The following is an 18,064-nucleotide window of genomic DNA, read 5'->3' on the forward strand; positions in this document are numbered from 1 at the left end:
GCCGCGGCCTGGCGGCTGAGTGGCTGAGCCGCGCTGTCACTCGGGTCGCGGCACCGCCCGGGGGAGGAGCCGGCCCGCCCAGGTGAGGCGTGCGGCGAAGTCCTTGCCCGGAGTTGGGCGCTTGTCTCTTGCCAGGAGCTCGCCCGTGACAGCGGGAGGCGGAGCCCCGCGGGCGGGGGCAGAGAGCCGGTCCCCGGCCGCGGGATGAGCAGGACCCGGGCGCCGTGCTGAGTCGGGGCCGGAGAGGCGGCGGCGCAAGCCGGTCGGGGTAAGTCAGTTGCTAGGCTGCGCGCTCCTAGTGCCTCGCCGCTGGGCTGCCAGTGGAGCGCTGGGCGCCCCGCTTCCCCAGTGTGGCTGCGGGCTGGCTGGTGCCTCCTGGGCTCTGTAGCGTATCAGAGCTGGTGGTGACATCTCCACCCCCCGTGGGCTTGTGTCAACTGGCTGCTGCTTTAGCCCAATATCAGACCAGGGTAGTAAAAACCTCAGCTCAGGACCACTGATAGTGATTGTGCTTGAAATCTGAAGGCATGGAAATAATCTCTCCCCTTTCCCCAGTTCTGTTTCTTGTGTTTGTGAGGGAGGATCCTCTCCTCTCTCACGGGGACAGGGTGTGTTTTGGGGGAGGATGTGTGGGAGGGTTGGTGATGATGATTACTCACTCCTCTTCCTGGGCACGATTTTCCCAGTCCCCACTCAGTGGTAGATGGGGGTAGGGAGAGTGTTGATAATAATATCTCCTCCATCCCCCATTGTGCTGTCCCTCTCTCTGGAAGACCATTATTTTTTATGTATGTTGTTGCATTAGTGCCCTAAGGTTCTAGTCAGGTTTAGGGCCCCATTGTGCAGGGCACTGTGCAAACACATAAAATGACACAGTACCTGCCTCAAAGGAGTTTACTGCTTTTAGGTCCCAATCCTGAAAGTTGATCTGGTTGGGTGGACTCCTGCCCCCATATAGTGTCCCGTTGAGGTCACTGAGGCTTTGCTTGGGGTACAGGGGTCAGCCTATGCAAACGAGGTTGGATCAGGGCCTAAAACACATGTAGTAAGCATGGCAAGCAATAAGAGCAAGAAGGGGGAGGGAAGACCAGGATAAAAGTAATGAGGACATGTATTTATATAGGCTAATGATATGCATACGTCAGAAGTTCTGGATTAGTTCAAAGTTTTGTTCTATATTTGTGTAAATAAAAGTATCAGCAATCTCCACTGGTTCTCAACCTGATCAAAGACTGGGTGGGGAGAGATACTGATTTTTCCTCCTTCTCTCCATAGTTCCTTCTCAGCCCCTTCTCCATGTTAGAGATTTGTGGGGTGGGTGAGTCTGCCTCTTACTGGGAGACAAGCAGGGTGAGAAAATATCGTTTATTGCACCAACTTATGTTGATGAGAGAGACAAGCTTCAAGCTTATATAGAGCTCTTCATGGGAAATGTACTCAGAGTGTCAAAGCTAAATACAAGATGGAACAGATTGTTTAGCATAAGTAGTTAACACGTATTTTGAGGCAGATTTACTGTTTCTTGAGGATATGTTGGTGGTGATTTCTATCTATACTCCTTCAAATTCTGACACACTGCATTTCCCATCACTGTCACTGGGAGATTGTGAATCCCCCATACGTTTCATACCTTTCAGACAAAAGATTTGGATAAATCCTTCATTGCAAGCAGAGGCTGCCTAAATATGTCTGTTGACCATCAGTTTGACTTTGTCAATATATATATTTATGTATATATTCACATTTTTATTTGAATATAAGTTGTTATTACCTTTGGGGAAAAAACAAAAACAACAAAACCCACACATTCTGAGGATAGAGAAAGGCAAAGGCAATGTCATCGTTGCAAAAATGTAATGAGAGACGAGGGGTTACTTTGCCCTCTGTCGCTGGCTGTGGCCATTTCTTCCTGGTGCTTGTGATACTAAACACACTTGAGGAGAAAAAATGGGTATTTTCTGGATGGAACTGCACACTAGGTGTCTTCCAAGAACTACAACAATTCTCTTCCCAAACCTGAACTGTCATTATGTTCTAAAGACTGTACTTAATCCTAAATTGCATATGTGCCAAAACTGATGTGTTTGTGCTTTAGCTTATGTACAGAGGATTGACTACAGATGCATTTATTCTGTGAGATATTGAAATACATCTATTTTACTCTGATATAATTTTATGAAAGAGCACTAAGGTCTGAAAAGGAGTTGAATTACTGAGTGTGTTGGAGGAAGAAAGAACAGCTGTAAACAAGCCTCTGTTACAGGAACTGGATTAAGGTGGTATGTTTTACAACCCTGCCAAAGAAAACCATAGGCATATATGTAAACTTTCCCTGAAGCATGTAGAACAGACAGCTATTTCAGAACTTAAATGTAGATGTCTACTTTTTAAATAACACATGCTTTTTCCGTTTTTGAACTCTAGTTTTTTTCTATCAGAAAACTAATGTAAAAGATAGGGTGGTCTTCTGCTAAACAACTAAACTTTTCCCAGGAATACTTTAGAAATTATTCTTTATTTTGAAAAACAAAACAAAACTAGTATTCAGTCAGCTAAGTGAATAACCAGTTATTTTAGATGTGGGGGCAGTGGCAAATATGACTGTCACTTCCCATGTTGCTAATGCATACTAGTTGATTGTTTACATCTGTAGAAATCCACTATTAAGCACTTCTGAGCTTAATTTAATTCCTTTTTTAATTATATTATATTGTGGGTTTATTTTTGGTCTTCATACAAAATTAAAATATTTGTTACAGATTAGTTCTGGCGTATGTTTGATGATAGTCTCTGAAAATAAACTCAGAATCGTAAGTGCATTTGACCTTTTCTTAAAAAGAGAAGCTGTTCTGAGCTAGACTCTTCATTTCATTAAATAAACAATTTGAATGGCTGATATTTATTCCCCTTCCCAATTCTTTTGGTTTGCTGATTTTTATCCTAAGTATACAATCAGATAGCAGATCAAGGAGGCTTAGGAAGAAACATCAGATGGCTTGAAATAGTGTCCAACTCCATATCCACTTTGAAAATAAAGATGCTAGGGCCATATGCTGCTGTGACTTTATTAAAACAAATTTCCTCAAAATGGAAACAAGGTATATGAGCTAAATACGCATTTTAGAACGTTAGCATGATTTAATAGAGCACTGTTAGCGTTGTTTCTGTAATTAAGCTTCTTGGAGCAGGAATCTTATCTTCCTTTGTGCTTGGTGCTACATAAAATAATACAGTATTTTTTTTTGGTGAAGGAAAGTTAGAACAGGCTGACAAGCAAATGTAAGAAGAACCACTTTGTTAGTCTAAAGTGAACTGAAATGATATATTTAAAACAACAACAACTGTTTGCTTTACTAAATCACTAAAATCATGGATAAATGTAACAATTAAAGTTTATTTTAAACTAAAATATTCTGTACTGTTTTCCTAATCTAGCTGCATCTTCATCCTGTATTAGGATTTAGTGACATCATCAACTCAGGCAAGGTAGAGAACCCAGAACTCAGGGCAAGTAAGTAAAGGAAGAAACAATTTTCAAATACACCTCTACCTCAATATAATGCTGTCCTAGGGAGCCAAAAAATCTTACCGTGTTATAGGTGAAAACCGCGTTATATCAAACTTGCTTTGATCCGCCGGAGTGCGCAGCTCCGCCCCCCCGGAGCACTGCTTTACCGCGTTATATCAGAATTCGTGTTATATCAGGTAGCGTTATATCGAGGTAGAAGTGTATTGGATTTTAAATATTTTTGCTTCTTGTGATGATATGAATTGATTCTATTCTAGCACCTTTTTTTTAAAAAAAAAAGTTCACTTTAAACAAAGCTATATAAACCATGGATCCAGTTCTGCAAGAGAAGTAGGCACCATGTTTTTGTTGTTGTTGTTGATTACAAAAAATATAGGCCATGGTACTGCAAGCTGCACTGGTGCCAAGGGTCTGCTCTCCCAGGAGCCTTGTTAACTTAAAGGTATTGGCATAAGGGTCCACCTGCACAGAAAAGTCTTAAGAATCAGGGCTATGGTGCATATAGTGTGTGTCAAACCACCACAACAAAATATATTTGTGCATATACCTGTGTACTTATTTGCTGACAACAAGCAAGTTTGTTAGCTTCTGATGAAAAGGAGCATCACCATCCCATTGAAATTTAATCTACTTCAAAAGATAAGTTAAAGTAGTTTCAAGCCCCGAAGTCTCCCTGCTCACTCATATGTTTTAAAATCTCATTTTTGTACTTTTAAAATTAGATCTTCATGTAGTTGAAATCGACAGTACAGAGGAAAGAGTGAAATTGACAAAATTTTATGTATAATCAAATGCATATAGCAAGAAAATGGAACAAAATAGATTCTTATTTTAGTCTTACACTTATAATAATAATAATAATAATAGGAGGTAAAACATTTTCAGACCAATGCGTTTTTTTCAATTGAGAGTATCACTTTAAAACTAAAAGTGAAACATATAAAGAGAGAGTGTTTATTAGTTATTGGATTAATCTAAATTGATTTCAGGAATCGGTAAAATATAGTTTGTTTATTAAATACTAACAGTTGTAACTAAAAAGAAAACTGCAGTCGTTTAAAAACAAAATGTTCTCTGTTGGAGCTGTAGAAGACAACAGAGGACATGAAATATCGGTCAGTGGTTGGTCTTCCATATTTGACTTTTATTTGGATTAACAATTGGTTAATATCACATTACTGACTTGCATGCTTCTTAATTGCCTTATAGTAGACCTATAGTTACTTGTTCAGAAAGTCTATTGCCTTTTAAAGATGAAAATTAAATCCTTTCAACTGTCATTATTTAATTATGTAACTGTTGGGTCATGGTGTCTATAGTGCAATAAAGAATAATGTTGTAATGCATGCTTTTTGTGGCCCCAATTCTGCAAACACTTATTCGTGGGCTTAATTTTAAACACGAGTATTTTCATAGGAGCCAATGCACCTATTCTTGTGTTTGAAGTTAAACCTGTGCGTAAGTGTTTGCAGGATCCGAGCTTAACAGGAATAAATTTGGTGGAATAAACCTAACCATCCATGTTTAATACCAAAACACTTCATATTTTGCATGAAACCTGTTGTTCGTGTAGGTGTGTATTGAATCCAGTGGGCATGCCAGCTCCAATAGCTCTGTTAGCAGTACTGTTGTCTTATTGATGGCAGTATGATTGCATATGTCCTGACTTCATATTTGCAGCATATTTTGCAATAATATAAACATGTCATAGTTTTTTATTTAAAAAGTTTTTTGATTGTATGATTATTTATGTTGTAAACCATTATATTGTTTTAGATTTACATTTGTGTCAATGGACATTAATTTCATAAATAACCCTGAAGATGTTTATTTCATGTGCCCTTTTTAGTATTTTGGATGGGGGAAAAAAAAGTGGAGATGAAGTCTTGAGCTTCAAGGAAGTACATATTGATCTAGTTAAGTTAATGTTTGTTCAGTACAACAAGAATGTAAGAAAGCATTTGTTTTGAAGATCTAAGCATTTTTCTTGTTTCTAAATGTCAACACACTCATAACCAAGTTCTAAATATATGTTTGTAGGGTAGTTTATGGATTATACAATAAAAAGTTATGGATGTATGTGTCTAATTATGCAGCCTTTCAGAGGAATGGCATTTAGCTTGTGAGGTTTCAAAAATTAACATAATAGTTTGCATTTCTGCAACATCTTCCATCCAAAGAACTTAGCAAATTTTTGCACAGTTTAATGAACGAAGTCTCGCAACACCCCTGTTAAATAGTTTCATTCTCACTTTTTATAAAAATGTAAATAAGTTGTGAAATTGGTCTGTATCTACTGTAGCCTCTTAAAAATTATCCGAATTTTGTTTGTACTACCATTTGGCATAGTGAAATAGGTCAAAGCAGATAATAAAGTAAAAGAAAATAAATACAATGAAGCTAGAAATGATACTGCTATTCTTATATATTGTAATTTGGATCTCTGGAGGCCCTACTTTTTCGGAAAATTAAACTTCTTATTTCTTTCCATTACCCTAAATAACAAAAACAAATCAGATGTTTCACTCGAATGTCAGTTGAATCTGTCTCTGTATGCATTTTATGGTCCCAATACTGTAAAATACTTATGATATTTTATTAGTATGTACAGTAGGGAACCCTTCAACAGAGGTGACGCATAACTGTGGATAGTAGGAGGGCACAATTGAAAGGTTCTGTGGGGGCACGTGACCGCCCTATACGTTGCCTCTGTGTCCATCCCCTGAAACTTAATATGTATGTACACAACATACAGTAGCAACCACCTCCTCCTTCTCCTCTCTATCCTGTGGCTGCCTAGCCCCTTACAGAGCTTGCAGGTATCCCCTCTCTGCCTGAACTATACTCAATCAATTTAGCAAATGTTCAAAATAAGACCAACAAAAGGGGCAACACGGTTGGGATGCACAGTCCCCCATGCATCATCGGGGTGGGTGACACCAAGGTGGGATGGTGCTTGGGGCTGGATGGTCTCAGTTAACAAGAAGTTGGAGAATTATCAGTCACTTTTTGTTGAAAGGGGGAATATGACACTCCCAAATCACCTTCTCCTTGATAGGCATGTTGGAGGCTGCTGGAGTTTCAATGCACCCCCCTGCTGCTGGGTTGCATTGAAGCAGCAGGGTATGCCCCCTTTTTCCCACTCTCCCCGCCCCCCAACCTGCTCCCTCGCTCACCCCTGAGGCTCTTGGACTGGATGGGGCTCCACCTGAGCTGCCTGGCACTGAGCACCACGTCACCTCTTCCCCTCCCAATCTCGAAGATGCCACTCTGACTCACCTCAGTGGGCAGTCTGCAAAGCAGGCAGCGAGAAGTGCTGGGACCTCAGCAGCAGGGAAGGAGAAGCAGTCCCAGGTTGCGGGGGGTTGCTCAGCCTTCAGCCAACCGCCCTGCTGCTTTCTCCCTCCCCACGCTGCACAGACACATGGTAAGTGCCGCTGCCAGGGGGAGCTGCTGCCTCCTTGCTGCTGGGAATCCTGGCAAGAGGTGGCCTGAGAAATGGGGGGAAGCATGTAACCCCCCCCCCACCATCCCATGTGCCATCTGCCTTCAACCATCTTTCCCCACTTCACTTAAAAAGAAGGGTGAAAGCCTATTAGTATTCCAGGTTTGAAATCACTCTGATAGATCTTTTATTTAAATGATATTCTTAATCCCTAGGTCAACATCCCAAATTTACATGGCAAATGTTTTCTTCAGGATGCAGTTTAAAAATAAAAGTGCCTAATTCACAGAACAGAAATTGTGACAATAGCTAAGTCATGGTATCCTGTTTAGACGGGAAGCTGTCTAGGATGGAAATGCTTTAGGAAACAGACTAACGTAAGTGAGAGGATATCCACCCTCCTATTTGCACGTTTGATTTTTGTTGTCCAGTGGATGAAGATGGCTTAATTTGGGATGGAAAGATAGACAATTAACTGTTTCTCCCTGCACCCATTCCTTTAGAGAAGAAAAAAAAAATTTAATTGCAGAGGTTTGGGAACACTTAACTGATGGTAGATGGAGTAGGCAAATATTTATGTAAGAACTATTGGTTGTGGTGCTGCAAAAATCATGGTGACTGGTGAGGCGCATATTCATTTCATAATTACATACCATTTTTAAAAGGTCTTAAATCTTAGGTACAAACAGTGGTAAATATCAGAAAATAAAAAGGACATTAAGGAAATGTGATGCTTATGATGTACTTGTACCTACCAATATATGTATTGGATTAAAACACAACTGAAAAGAGGTGTGTGCAGGAAGCGAGAAGAAAAAAATAGTTGCAGAAAGGTAAGGGATAGCTTTCAATTTTTCCTGTCTGGAGTGGTGTAGTTCTGTCAAATATACTTCTTTGTGTAGCTGCTGGGAAAAATGATTGGTGTTCCCCACAGTTGTGCATCAAAGCACAGAGAGAAATATTTCCTTGAGAGCATATAAATATTATTGAAATGTCTTATAGTTTTGCTAACTCTTCTAGTGATAGCAGTGAGAATATGAAACTGTAGTGCATTATCTTCCAAGATCTTGCACAGGTTCAACGGAAATTATGTCAGGAAGTCTGTTATTCATCTCTTTTTACTACTTGATCAGAAGATGATGCTGGAATAAGAACAGTTGCTATCAGTAACTGCAATAAGGTTCAAGGTAGTATTCCTTCTCTTCCATTTTTGCAACCTCTTTTCGTATTGCTCTGGTTGCTTCTGTACTAACATATGTAGAACACGCTAGTTCTGCTTGAATGCAGGATACACAACCCCAGAGTCCTTTGTTATGAACAATATCCCCTTTAAAACTTATGGCAGAAGATTACTGCAGTCAAAGGACTGCAAATTCTATCTTTTGTGGTTTTCTTTGCTATTTAAGAATGAGTGTGAACACTAAATTATCAGGTGGTATTGAGGTGCATATGTAGCCGCAGAGCTTTCCTAAGCAATAGAGGTAGATGTAAATAAAGGCAAAACTATAGTTACTTTGAAAGGTGAAATGCATGGAGATTTTTTCTGATATGTAAGTGAAATATTGGTACCTAAATCTGTAGGTATATTTTGTTCTGGTCACGCTTTAGCTGTCAACCCAAAGTAATTGCCATTTTCTTGTCCCAAAGTAAGTTTTCACTGGTTATGTCTACACTGCAGTTAGATACCCGTGGCTAGCCTATGCCAGGTGACATAGGCTAAGGGTCTGTTTGACTACAGTGTAGATATTTGGGCTTGGGCTGCAGCCCGAGCTCGGGACCCTCCCACCCTGCAGGGTCCCAGAGCTTGGGCCCTAGCCCTATCCCGAACAGCTATACTGCAGTTAAATAGCCCCTTAGCCCGAGTCCCTTAGCTGTAGTCAGCTGACACAGGACAGCTGTGGGTTTTTAATTGCAGTGTAGACATACCCAGTGTTTCTCAGTCAAGCAGTTCAAGTATGTTTTGAATCCAGTGCAGGTGCGTCTTGCTGCTTGTTTCACTTGGTGTGCAGAACAACCCTTTTGTATTTTAAGAGCCCTTTTGTATTTTGATTTTTTTTTCTCCAAATAACATACTAGGTAGTGACTTTCGCAGCCAAGGAATAGATTCTTAAAGGTGACTGCTCTGTAGTGGTAGGTTATACAGTAAATCAAATTTCAAGGAGGACGTATGAGCTGTGGGTAATTGTACATTACTCATGGATAGTCAGGGTTGACAAAACTAACCTTTTTTAAAAACAATTTCAACAAATAATATCAATGTTTATTTTAAAGCATGTTCTTAATTTTTTATCAATTTAAATTTTCACAGTTGCGGGAAATTATGGGGCATCAGTCAATAACTAATCACAGTAGACATTGAGTTTCAAAAAGCTAAGGCTTTATAACTGTTAAAATATTATATCAACATCACATGTCAAAATATATAAAGCAAATATCCTTAAATCAAACTAATAAGTTCTCAAGCAGCATTCTTCTTACTTTGCCTATCTGTAAATTTCAGTATTACTGATGGAAATGTTTTTGTTGCTATGTGTGTGGATGGCTAAATCAATGTTTACTGACATACACCAACAAAAAGAACTAATCCTTCCAAACCTATGGATAGTGCACTGAGAATCTACAGTATATCACTCACATAAGTAGGGACCATGTTAGGTTGTTCCTACTCAGTTGGAGAAAAATCAAAGTAACAGCTGTTGAAATATGAGAACTTGTGCGGCTGGTTCTTTATGTTCATTTTGAATTAATACATATTTATCTACTCCCCTCTCTTCCGTGTACTTTCTTGGTATGTCTCCACAGCAGAGAAAAGCCTGTGTGTGGCCCATGCCAGCCGACTTGGGCTCACAGGGCTTGGGAAGTATGTCTTCTAAGTTATGTGAAAACTTATAATTTGCTGTTCAATAATACCATGGCAAAATGCACGTAGCACCATTATATGTGAAGCAAGAAAAAGATGAAGGAAAGTATAGGTCCTCTACTGAGGAGGGAAGGAGAGCTAATAATGGACAACATCAAGAAGGTTGAGGTGTTGCTTCAGTCTTCACAAAAAAGCTAATTGAGACCAGATACTTAACACAGCACAATATTAACAAGGGGGAAGGAATGGAAGGCAAAATAGGGAAAAATTAGGCTAAAGAATATTTAGATAAGTTAGATATATTCAAGTCAGCAGGGCCTGATGAAATTCGCCATAGGATACTTAAGGAACTAGTTGAAGCGATCTTGGAACTGTTAGCAGTTATCTCTGAGAACTCCATGGGTATGTCTACACTGCAGTTAAAAACACGTGGCTGTCCATGCTTGCTGACTCAGGCTCGTGCGGCTTGGGTTGCAGGACTGTTTAAATATGGTGTAAACATTCAGGCTTGAGCTCTGGGACCTTCCCACCTTGCAGCACTGGTCTTGGAATCTAGGGCAGCTGGACTGCTTGGTTCCACATCTCAAAACGGGTACCAGCATTTGAGTCTGTACCCAGGAGTGTGCCTGAAAGGCCAAACTTAAAGATAAGTGAATCTGAACCATGCCGAGACAGTGGGCATAAAGGCACATGAGAGCTGTGGTTGTGGTCCAGTACATCAACCTGGTAACTATCCACAAGCTAAGCCAGGGTTGTAACAACCTCTCTGCTTTCAGCTGTGAATTACCCAGACTATGGGATTCTGATGTACTACCTAGTCTTCTGGACAGAAGCAGAGTCTGGTGTTATGCAAGGACTATACAATCAGCATGGTTTATAAACTTCAGACAAGGTGTAGAAAAAAATTAAACTGCAAAGTCTGTGGAGAAAGCTGAGGACATCATACAAGAGGAATCTGACTTCTGGCTCTTACAGATAAGCCAGACCAATCAAAATGTGCCAAAACATGTCCGATAGATGCCATGCTGATAGGAGTGCATGTCGTCTAAAAACAGATACAGTTCTGAATTCAACTGTCCTGTTTTTCTGTTGAATTGTTTTGTTTTTGTCATTTTGCTACAATGCTCTGTGACTCAACTTCCTTCACAGAGTTTGGGTAAACATTTGGATCATCACTTCTAATTGCCAAAGAGAAGGAAGGAAGGAACTCAGGATTGTTTTTTCAGCCAAGTTTCAATCTCTTTCCTGTTCTGGGCTCAATTTAGGACTTTTTTTATTTGGCGTCAGTTATGGAAAGCTTCTCTGAATTATTTTTTAAGTTCATGTGTGGTTCTAGTTCATTTTTTTTATTAGATCAAGTCAAATTTCCACATTCTTTAATTCATGAAGAATTTGTCATTCTAATTTTAAGGTTTTTATGTGTAGTTAACTTTATTGTACATATTTTACAGAAAATTGATACAAAATACTTTTGACAAACTCACTGCTCATTAAATTATTGCTTTTGCCTGCACTTATTTATCTTTGGGAATATCTTTAATCTTCTAGTGCTACCAGTAACTTTTCATAGTAATAAGAAGTTTGATGTATTGCCTAAAATATGAAAGCTGTGTGATCCATATCCCCGTCAAAGAGGTTGTTTGTACAAGATACTCAGTTACTGTGTTTATACTCCTCAGTTGCCATAACATCTGTTACATAAAATGTAGTTGACTAGAATACTCCATATGGTTTCTGTGTATTTATTTACATCAGTAAAATGTAGAAAACACTAAATAGATTTGAAAATTAATTAATTCAATTAATATGTCTATAAGAAAAGGGCAACACCTTATTTCTGCAAATCTTAAAAACTCCAGAATTTCCTGGTTTGTGTGTTTTTGAAATCTGAAATCGGAAAAAATGGCTCTGCTTTAACAAATGGATTGGAAGAGGATTAGTATCTAACATACATTAATTATGGTTTCTGTTGGAGAAAAATATTTTAAACCAAGCTTTTGACTTTAAATCTTCCTTCTTTTCCCCCCAAATGTTTTTTTCAGCATGAATGATGTATTGTGGAACAACTATAACTGTTGATACCATTACCATTGTTTACAGAGGGATTTAGTAGTTTATTAAATCTTTCATACATAAATCCTACTCTTCTAGGTGCACATTGTCAGCCTCTGTTGCATGCTATGGATAATGCCCCAACCTGACCAGAGTATCATGATACGAGCTGACATAAGTTGTCATAGTAAATGTCAACTTAACTATTGTCTTCACACCTGTGGAGTAACATTATGTTCCATGTAGTGGTGTTGTAGCTATGTTGATCCCAGGATATGAGAGAGCCAAGGTGAGTGAGGTAATATCTTTTATTGAACCATCTTTTGTTGGTGAAAGAGACAAGCTTTCGAGCTTACACAGAGCTCTTCTTCAGGTCTGGAAAAGGTACTCACAGTGTCACAGCTGAAGACAAGGTAGAACAGATTGTTTAGCACAAGGAGTTAACACATGTTGTAAGAGACCATTCAAGGTGAAGTGGGCACTTAATACCTCTGTGGTCATAGGATAGGGAAGGGTTTGTGGGTTATAGATTGTTGTAGTGAGCCATCAATCCAGTGCCTTTATTGAGTCCATGATTTTTAGTGTCTAACAAAGTTATGAGTTGAAGTTCCCAGGCTTGTCTTTTGAAGGCGTTGTGCAGGTTTCCTTTGAAGATGAGGACTGCGAGTTCAGATGTGGAATGATCGTTTTGTGAAAAGTGTTCATCCACAGGTTTTTGTTTTGAATCATTTTTCTCTGTAAATTCATTCAAGAGCATAGTGATTGTCTGGTTTCATCCACATAGTTGTTGTTTGGGCAGTTAGTGCAGTGGATAAGGTACACGACATGTTTTGATAGGCATGTGTAGGACTCATGGACCTTGAAAGGTGTCTTGTGGTGTGGCCTGGTTTGTGGGGAGCTTGCTTCTGATGATGAACTTGGAGAAGTTGAGGGGTTGTTTGAAGACCAGAATGTTCAGGAAATAATTCTTTCAGGATGTGGTCCCTATCAAGTATGGGTTGTAATTGTTTAAAGATACCCCATGTGGCTTCCCGTGTGGAATGGTATATCACAACTAGGGGTGTGCAGTTGGAGAGGTTTTTTTTGTTTTTTCCATATTGAATCAGATTCTCTCAGGTTATTTGGGTGGCCTGTTCCATGATCTACTTCTCTGGTGGAATGTCCTTATTTGATGAAGGCAGTTTTAAGTGTGTTAAGGTGTATATCCTGGACTTTCTCATTGGTGTAGATTCTGTGGTGTCTGAATGCCAGGCTTTAGGTAACAGGTGTTTTTTTTTTGCTATGTTTGAGGTGGTTACTGGATCTGTGAAGGTAAGTGTGGTGATCTGGCAGTTTCTTGTATATAGTTGTCTGTAGGTTTCCATTATTGAAGCTGATCATGGTCCAGGAAGTTGATGCTGGTATGGGAGTGTTCCAGAGAGAGTTTGCTGGATGGGTGGTGGTTGTTGAAGTTGGAAATCTGAGGGAGTTTAGGTCATCTGTCCAGAGGATGAAAATATCCATGTAACTCAGATATATCATTGGTTCCGTGTTGCATTTGTCCAGAAATTGTTCCTTGAGGTGGCCCAAGAAGAGGCATTTTAGGGAGCCATCATAGTGCTCATCACTATTCCCATGGTTTGGACAAAGTGTTTGTAGTTGAACGTAAAGTTGTTATGGGTGAGGATGAAATGGATGAATTTGGTGATGTGTTTGGGATGGATATCTGTGTGTTGTCTTTTGTCTTGTAGATCTCTGAGGCAGGCAGCGATGCCATCATTAGAAGGGATGTTGCTGTATGGGGAGATGACATCGAGGATGGCAAAGATGGTGCTCTGAGGGAGGTGGTTAATGTTGCAGAGTTTCTGGAGGAAGTCAGTTGTGTCCTGGAGGAAGCTGTGTGGTGTGGTTTGGGGATGGTTGCTATGATTCCCAATATTCCTTCAATAAGAGTGCCATGGCCAGCTTTGATGAGTGTGCCTGGGCTTCCTTGTTTGTGTATCTTGGGAAGCATGTAAAATGTCCCTGGGGCAGGTTGGTGGGGGATGAGGTTATAGAGTTTCTTTTGGAGTTTTCTGGGAAAGAATTTGATGATATCCTTAAATTCCTGGGTGAATTGTGTTGTGGGGTGGTGTCTTCTTTGAATTCTTTATAGTATATGGTGTCAGAGAATTGTCAGTTGGCCTTGATTGACGTAGGCATCATGGTTGAAGATCAAGATGGCATCCCTTTTGTCTGTTGGTTTGATTGCTATCTGGTGCTTGGATTTCAGGGACTGTATAGCTGTCTTCTTGGCAGTAGAGAAATTGTGGTGGATGTGATGTTTGCTAAGGATTTCACAGTCAATTTTTTTTCCTGAAGCAATCATTGTAATGATCAAGTGTGTGGTTTTGTCCACTGTGGGATGTCCAGTCAGATGATTCTTTTTTCTTATGACTGTTAGTGGGGACATGGTAGTTGTAGCTGTGTCATCTTTGTTGTGAAAGAATTCTTTGAGGAGTCTGCGAAATAATTCTTCTAGTTCTCCAAATGTTAATATGGTGTCAGGTTCTGTGACAGGGCAGAAGTTCAGTTCCTTGGAGAGTACAGATAATTCAGCTTCAGTTAGGGGTAGTCTTGATAAGTTGATGCTGTTGAGGTATCATGTAGTGTCCATGTAGTGGGCCTTGGTATCATGGTTTCTTTTGGAAGTGGTGTTCTGTGGGTTGTGGCGTTTGTTTTTGTTGGATGGCTGTCATCAGGGTTTTTTTGATAGTTGTTTTGGGTTGCTTGCATGATTTCCAGGTAGGTTTCCGGATTTTATTTTCTTTCCAGTGCGTGGGAATATGTGATGATTTCTTGTTGAAGGTGGTTCCTTCTGGAATATGTGAGGTACAGGAGATGATTCCTCATTTTTTCTGATGTCCTTCTGCAGAGCTGTTCAGCATAAATAAATTATGCATCTCTGACATACTGCGGTCACAAGGGCTAAGGTGCACCAAGACTATGGGCACTTCCACAACTGAAATGCAGACATGGCTGGGGAGGAATGCAGCAGCTCACAAGGAGTTCAGAATAGGAAATAGCAAAGAATACTGTAGCCTGTTGAAACTTTAGGGAAGAATTTAAGTTGGCAGAATGTAATCAACTTAATAAGAATTTAGTTAGTATACTGGGGTTGACATCTGGACTCCTGCAATAAGTACCAGGAGAATTAATGACTACGGATGATCAAAATTTTGCAGTTAACTGAATGTTTTTACCTTATGTCCAGCTATAACAACCCCCCTCCCATGAGGTACCTTCAGCAAGGTTTGAACTCTGAACTTTCAGTACTGCTTAAGCTGTAGGATTAGATGGCAGCAGAAGGAAGCTGTTATCCCAAGGGGAGAAATGGGCTACTGGGCCTATGTGTTGGGACGAGGCGGGTAGGGGTGGTTGGGGAAAGTCAAGCCCAGCCTGACTTCTCCTCCATTGCAGCTGCTCTGACAGGTCCCAGGTGTTCCCAGTGCAGTGTGGGAATTGGAGGGTGTGGAGGGTGCTGTGCTGTGCTGTGGCAGTTTTGTGTGGTTCACCTTAGAAGATTCATTCTCAGTTATTTTGGGACGGTGTCCAAATTTTCCTGAGAAACACAAATGGGAGAAGAGAAATAGTAGCTTTTAATATTTTGTTTCCACAATCATGAATGGCATTTCAGGGGACAGTGCAAACAATGGAAGGGTTTAGAACTTTACAGAAAACTGTTGCAAGGATCTTTTATAATGGGAAATGTCTGGCAAGCTAAATCGCAATCACTACAAGCTTTCGTAATGTTTTTATTAAAAAAAAAAAGTCCTTATCCCAGTGTTCTACAGCATACATATAAATTAAAAAAAAAAAATCCTAATACCGGGTCGGGGGGGAAGAGGGATAGCTCAGTGGTTTGAGCATTGGCCTGCTAAATCCCGGGTTGTGAGTTCAATCCATGAGGGGGCCATTTAGGGATCTGGGGCAAAAATCTGTCAGGGATGGTACTTGGTCCTGCTGTGAAGGTAGGGGCCTGAACTTGATGACCTTTCAAGGTCCCTTCCAGTTCTATGAGATAGGTATATCTACATATATAAAAAAAATTACAAAACGTAATATAACAAAGAAGCAAATTAGACGTCTCTTCTGATGACAAGTTGAAGTAACAATATCCTGCATTTCTGGCAAAAGCCGGAGTAAACAGATGGGTTTGGTGCTGTGCCTGAAGGTTAATGTACTTAATTTCCAAGCCAGTGGGGGAAGTGTAGTCCAGAGTTGAAGGCCGTCTGCCGAAAACACTGCCAATAGCAACAAAAAGCACAATGTTGGGATTTCCAGCTCAGGTGTTGCAGTGGTGCTGGAGAAGAGAGATTGTGTCAAGTAGCTAGGTCCTAAACCATGTAAGGCTTTAAAAGTCAATGTTAATACCTTGCTTTGGACCCAGAAGCATATAGGAAGCCAGTGCAGACTGTATGAGCCCTTATGATGGTGGTTTTATTTATTAATTGTATTACAGTAATGCTTAAAGGCCCTGGGATTGGGGTCCCATTCTGCTTTGCACTGCCTCAAAAAGCTTAGTCAAATGTGCTCCCTATTAAGTGGCTGAGCTGGCACATTCTGCACCAGATGCAGCTTCTTAATGGCCTTCAAGGGTATGGCTGTATGGTAATTTCTATAGTGAAGAAATGTTGATATTTTTAGCATTAACACTGTAAAGACCTATATAGAAACAGGAACAGACAGCGATATTCTTGATTTTCCAGGCTTTTGATATTTTACTCTCATCTGTCCTCAGGCATCCCGGCTATTTTGTTTCCTCTCTAGTGGCATGAACCAGGATGTCATAATATCCAAAATCAAACATACTCGAAAATGTAATAAATTAGTCAATTTAGCAGAGGAATTGAAGAATAAACTGAATTTTAAACACTAGATTTTGTTATGAATTGATTTCTATGCACAAAACATGCCATAGGAATGCAGCTTCATGTGAATTTACTATTGATGGCAACATTTCTTAGGTTGCTTGTGATGATAATGAAAACAAAGTGATTTGAACTTTGAGTTCATACCACTATATGATTTTTGTAACAGGGAGGAACAGCCAAACGAGTTAAACTGCAAATTAATTTTGAGAAGGAAAGATATCTTTTTGAATTGATTTTTTTTTTTAAAGAAATGTAGTCATGCACAATAGTAATACTAAACTTTATTAAAGCATAAACATGAATACAAGTGGGGGGAAGATTCCAAATATATAGGTTTTTTTTCACTACTAAGCAGTTTTTTATAGAATTAATTTTGAACGGGCCGATGAAGTAGGCTGTAGCCCACGAAAGCTTATGCTCAAATAAATTTGTTAGTCTCTAAGGTGCCACAAATACTCCTGTTCTTTTTGCTGATACAGACTAACACGGCTGCTACTCTGAAACCTGGGATTCTTTGTAACTCTGAAAAATAAATTTAACTCAAGAAAATTTGGCACGCGTGAATGTTAAGATATTGTAAAATGGATTTTTAACTGTACTTCCTTTTCAACCGCACAGTCAACATTTTGCTTACATCCGTTCACCAACTTTTGTGTGAATAATTTATTCATGTGCCTATGGATTATTATATCTGGTGCATTTTACATTATTTAAAATATATAATATAGGGTTCCCTATATATAATATATAATATAGCCTAATATAATATAGCCTTCCCCAGTAAAGTGGCTAGTAAAGCTCCAATTGATTTCACTGACCACGCAGTTGGACCCATAGTGCCAGGAACCACCTGGGGAAAAATAGGTTGCTTCCTTATTTTGGCAAGAGACATTTTTGAATGGCCATTACCTGGTGGCCATGGGGTTCTCAATGTCTGTAATATGGACTACCTCTTAATAGAAATATTTTCTTGGACACCTCCTTCCCTTTCATGATCACATAGCAGACCAATGGCAACTGTAGCAATTGTCCATATTAGTAAACTATCTATTTTTAGTTTATTTTAATACAGGCAAGCAACTAGATACAAGGAGAGTCACCACCAGTAATTTCACAATGTTGTAACTGTACAGGTCCTGACCCAAAAAGGAGGGTTGTGGGGTGTGGGGTTGCAAGGTTATTGTATGGGGGTTGTGATACTGCTACCCTTACTTCTGGGTTGCTGCTGATGGCGGCGGTACCTTCAGAACTGGGCAGCCAGACAGTAATGGTTGCTGGCCGGGAGC

The 18,064-nt window shown here is 39.8% G+C and overlaps 1 protein-coding gene across 4 annotated transcripts in view; it reads left to right on the plus strand.

The window, feature by feature from the left end:
• Positions 1–103: 103 nt before the first annotated feature.
• LNX2 (ligand of numb-protein X 2) overlaps positions 104–18,064 on the plus strand; it is an 80,201-nt gene continuing 62,240 nt past the window's right edge. For all 4 annotated transcript variants that reach the window (XM_034758700.1, XM_034758702.1, XM_034758701.1 and 1 more), the window contains exon 1: positions 104–268. The gene's annotated coding sequence lies outside the window, so the exon portion shown is untranslated. The remainder of the gene's footprint in view (positions 269–18,064) is intronic.

The sequence above is a fragment of the Trachemys scripta genome, chromosome 1 (genome assembly GCF_013100865.1).
Source record: "Trachemys scripta elegans isolate TJP31775 chromosome 1, CAS_Tse_1.0, whole genome shotgun sequence".
Classification (NCBI taxonomy): domain Eukaryota; kingdom Metazoa; phylum Chordata; order Testudines; family Emydidae; genus Trachemys; species Trachemys scripta.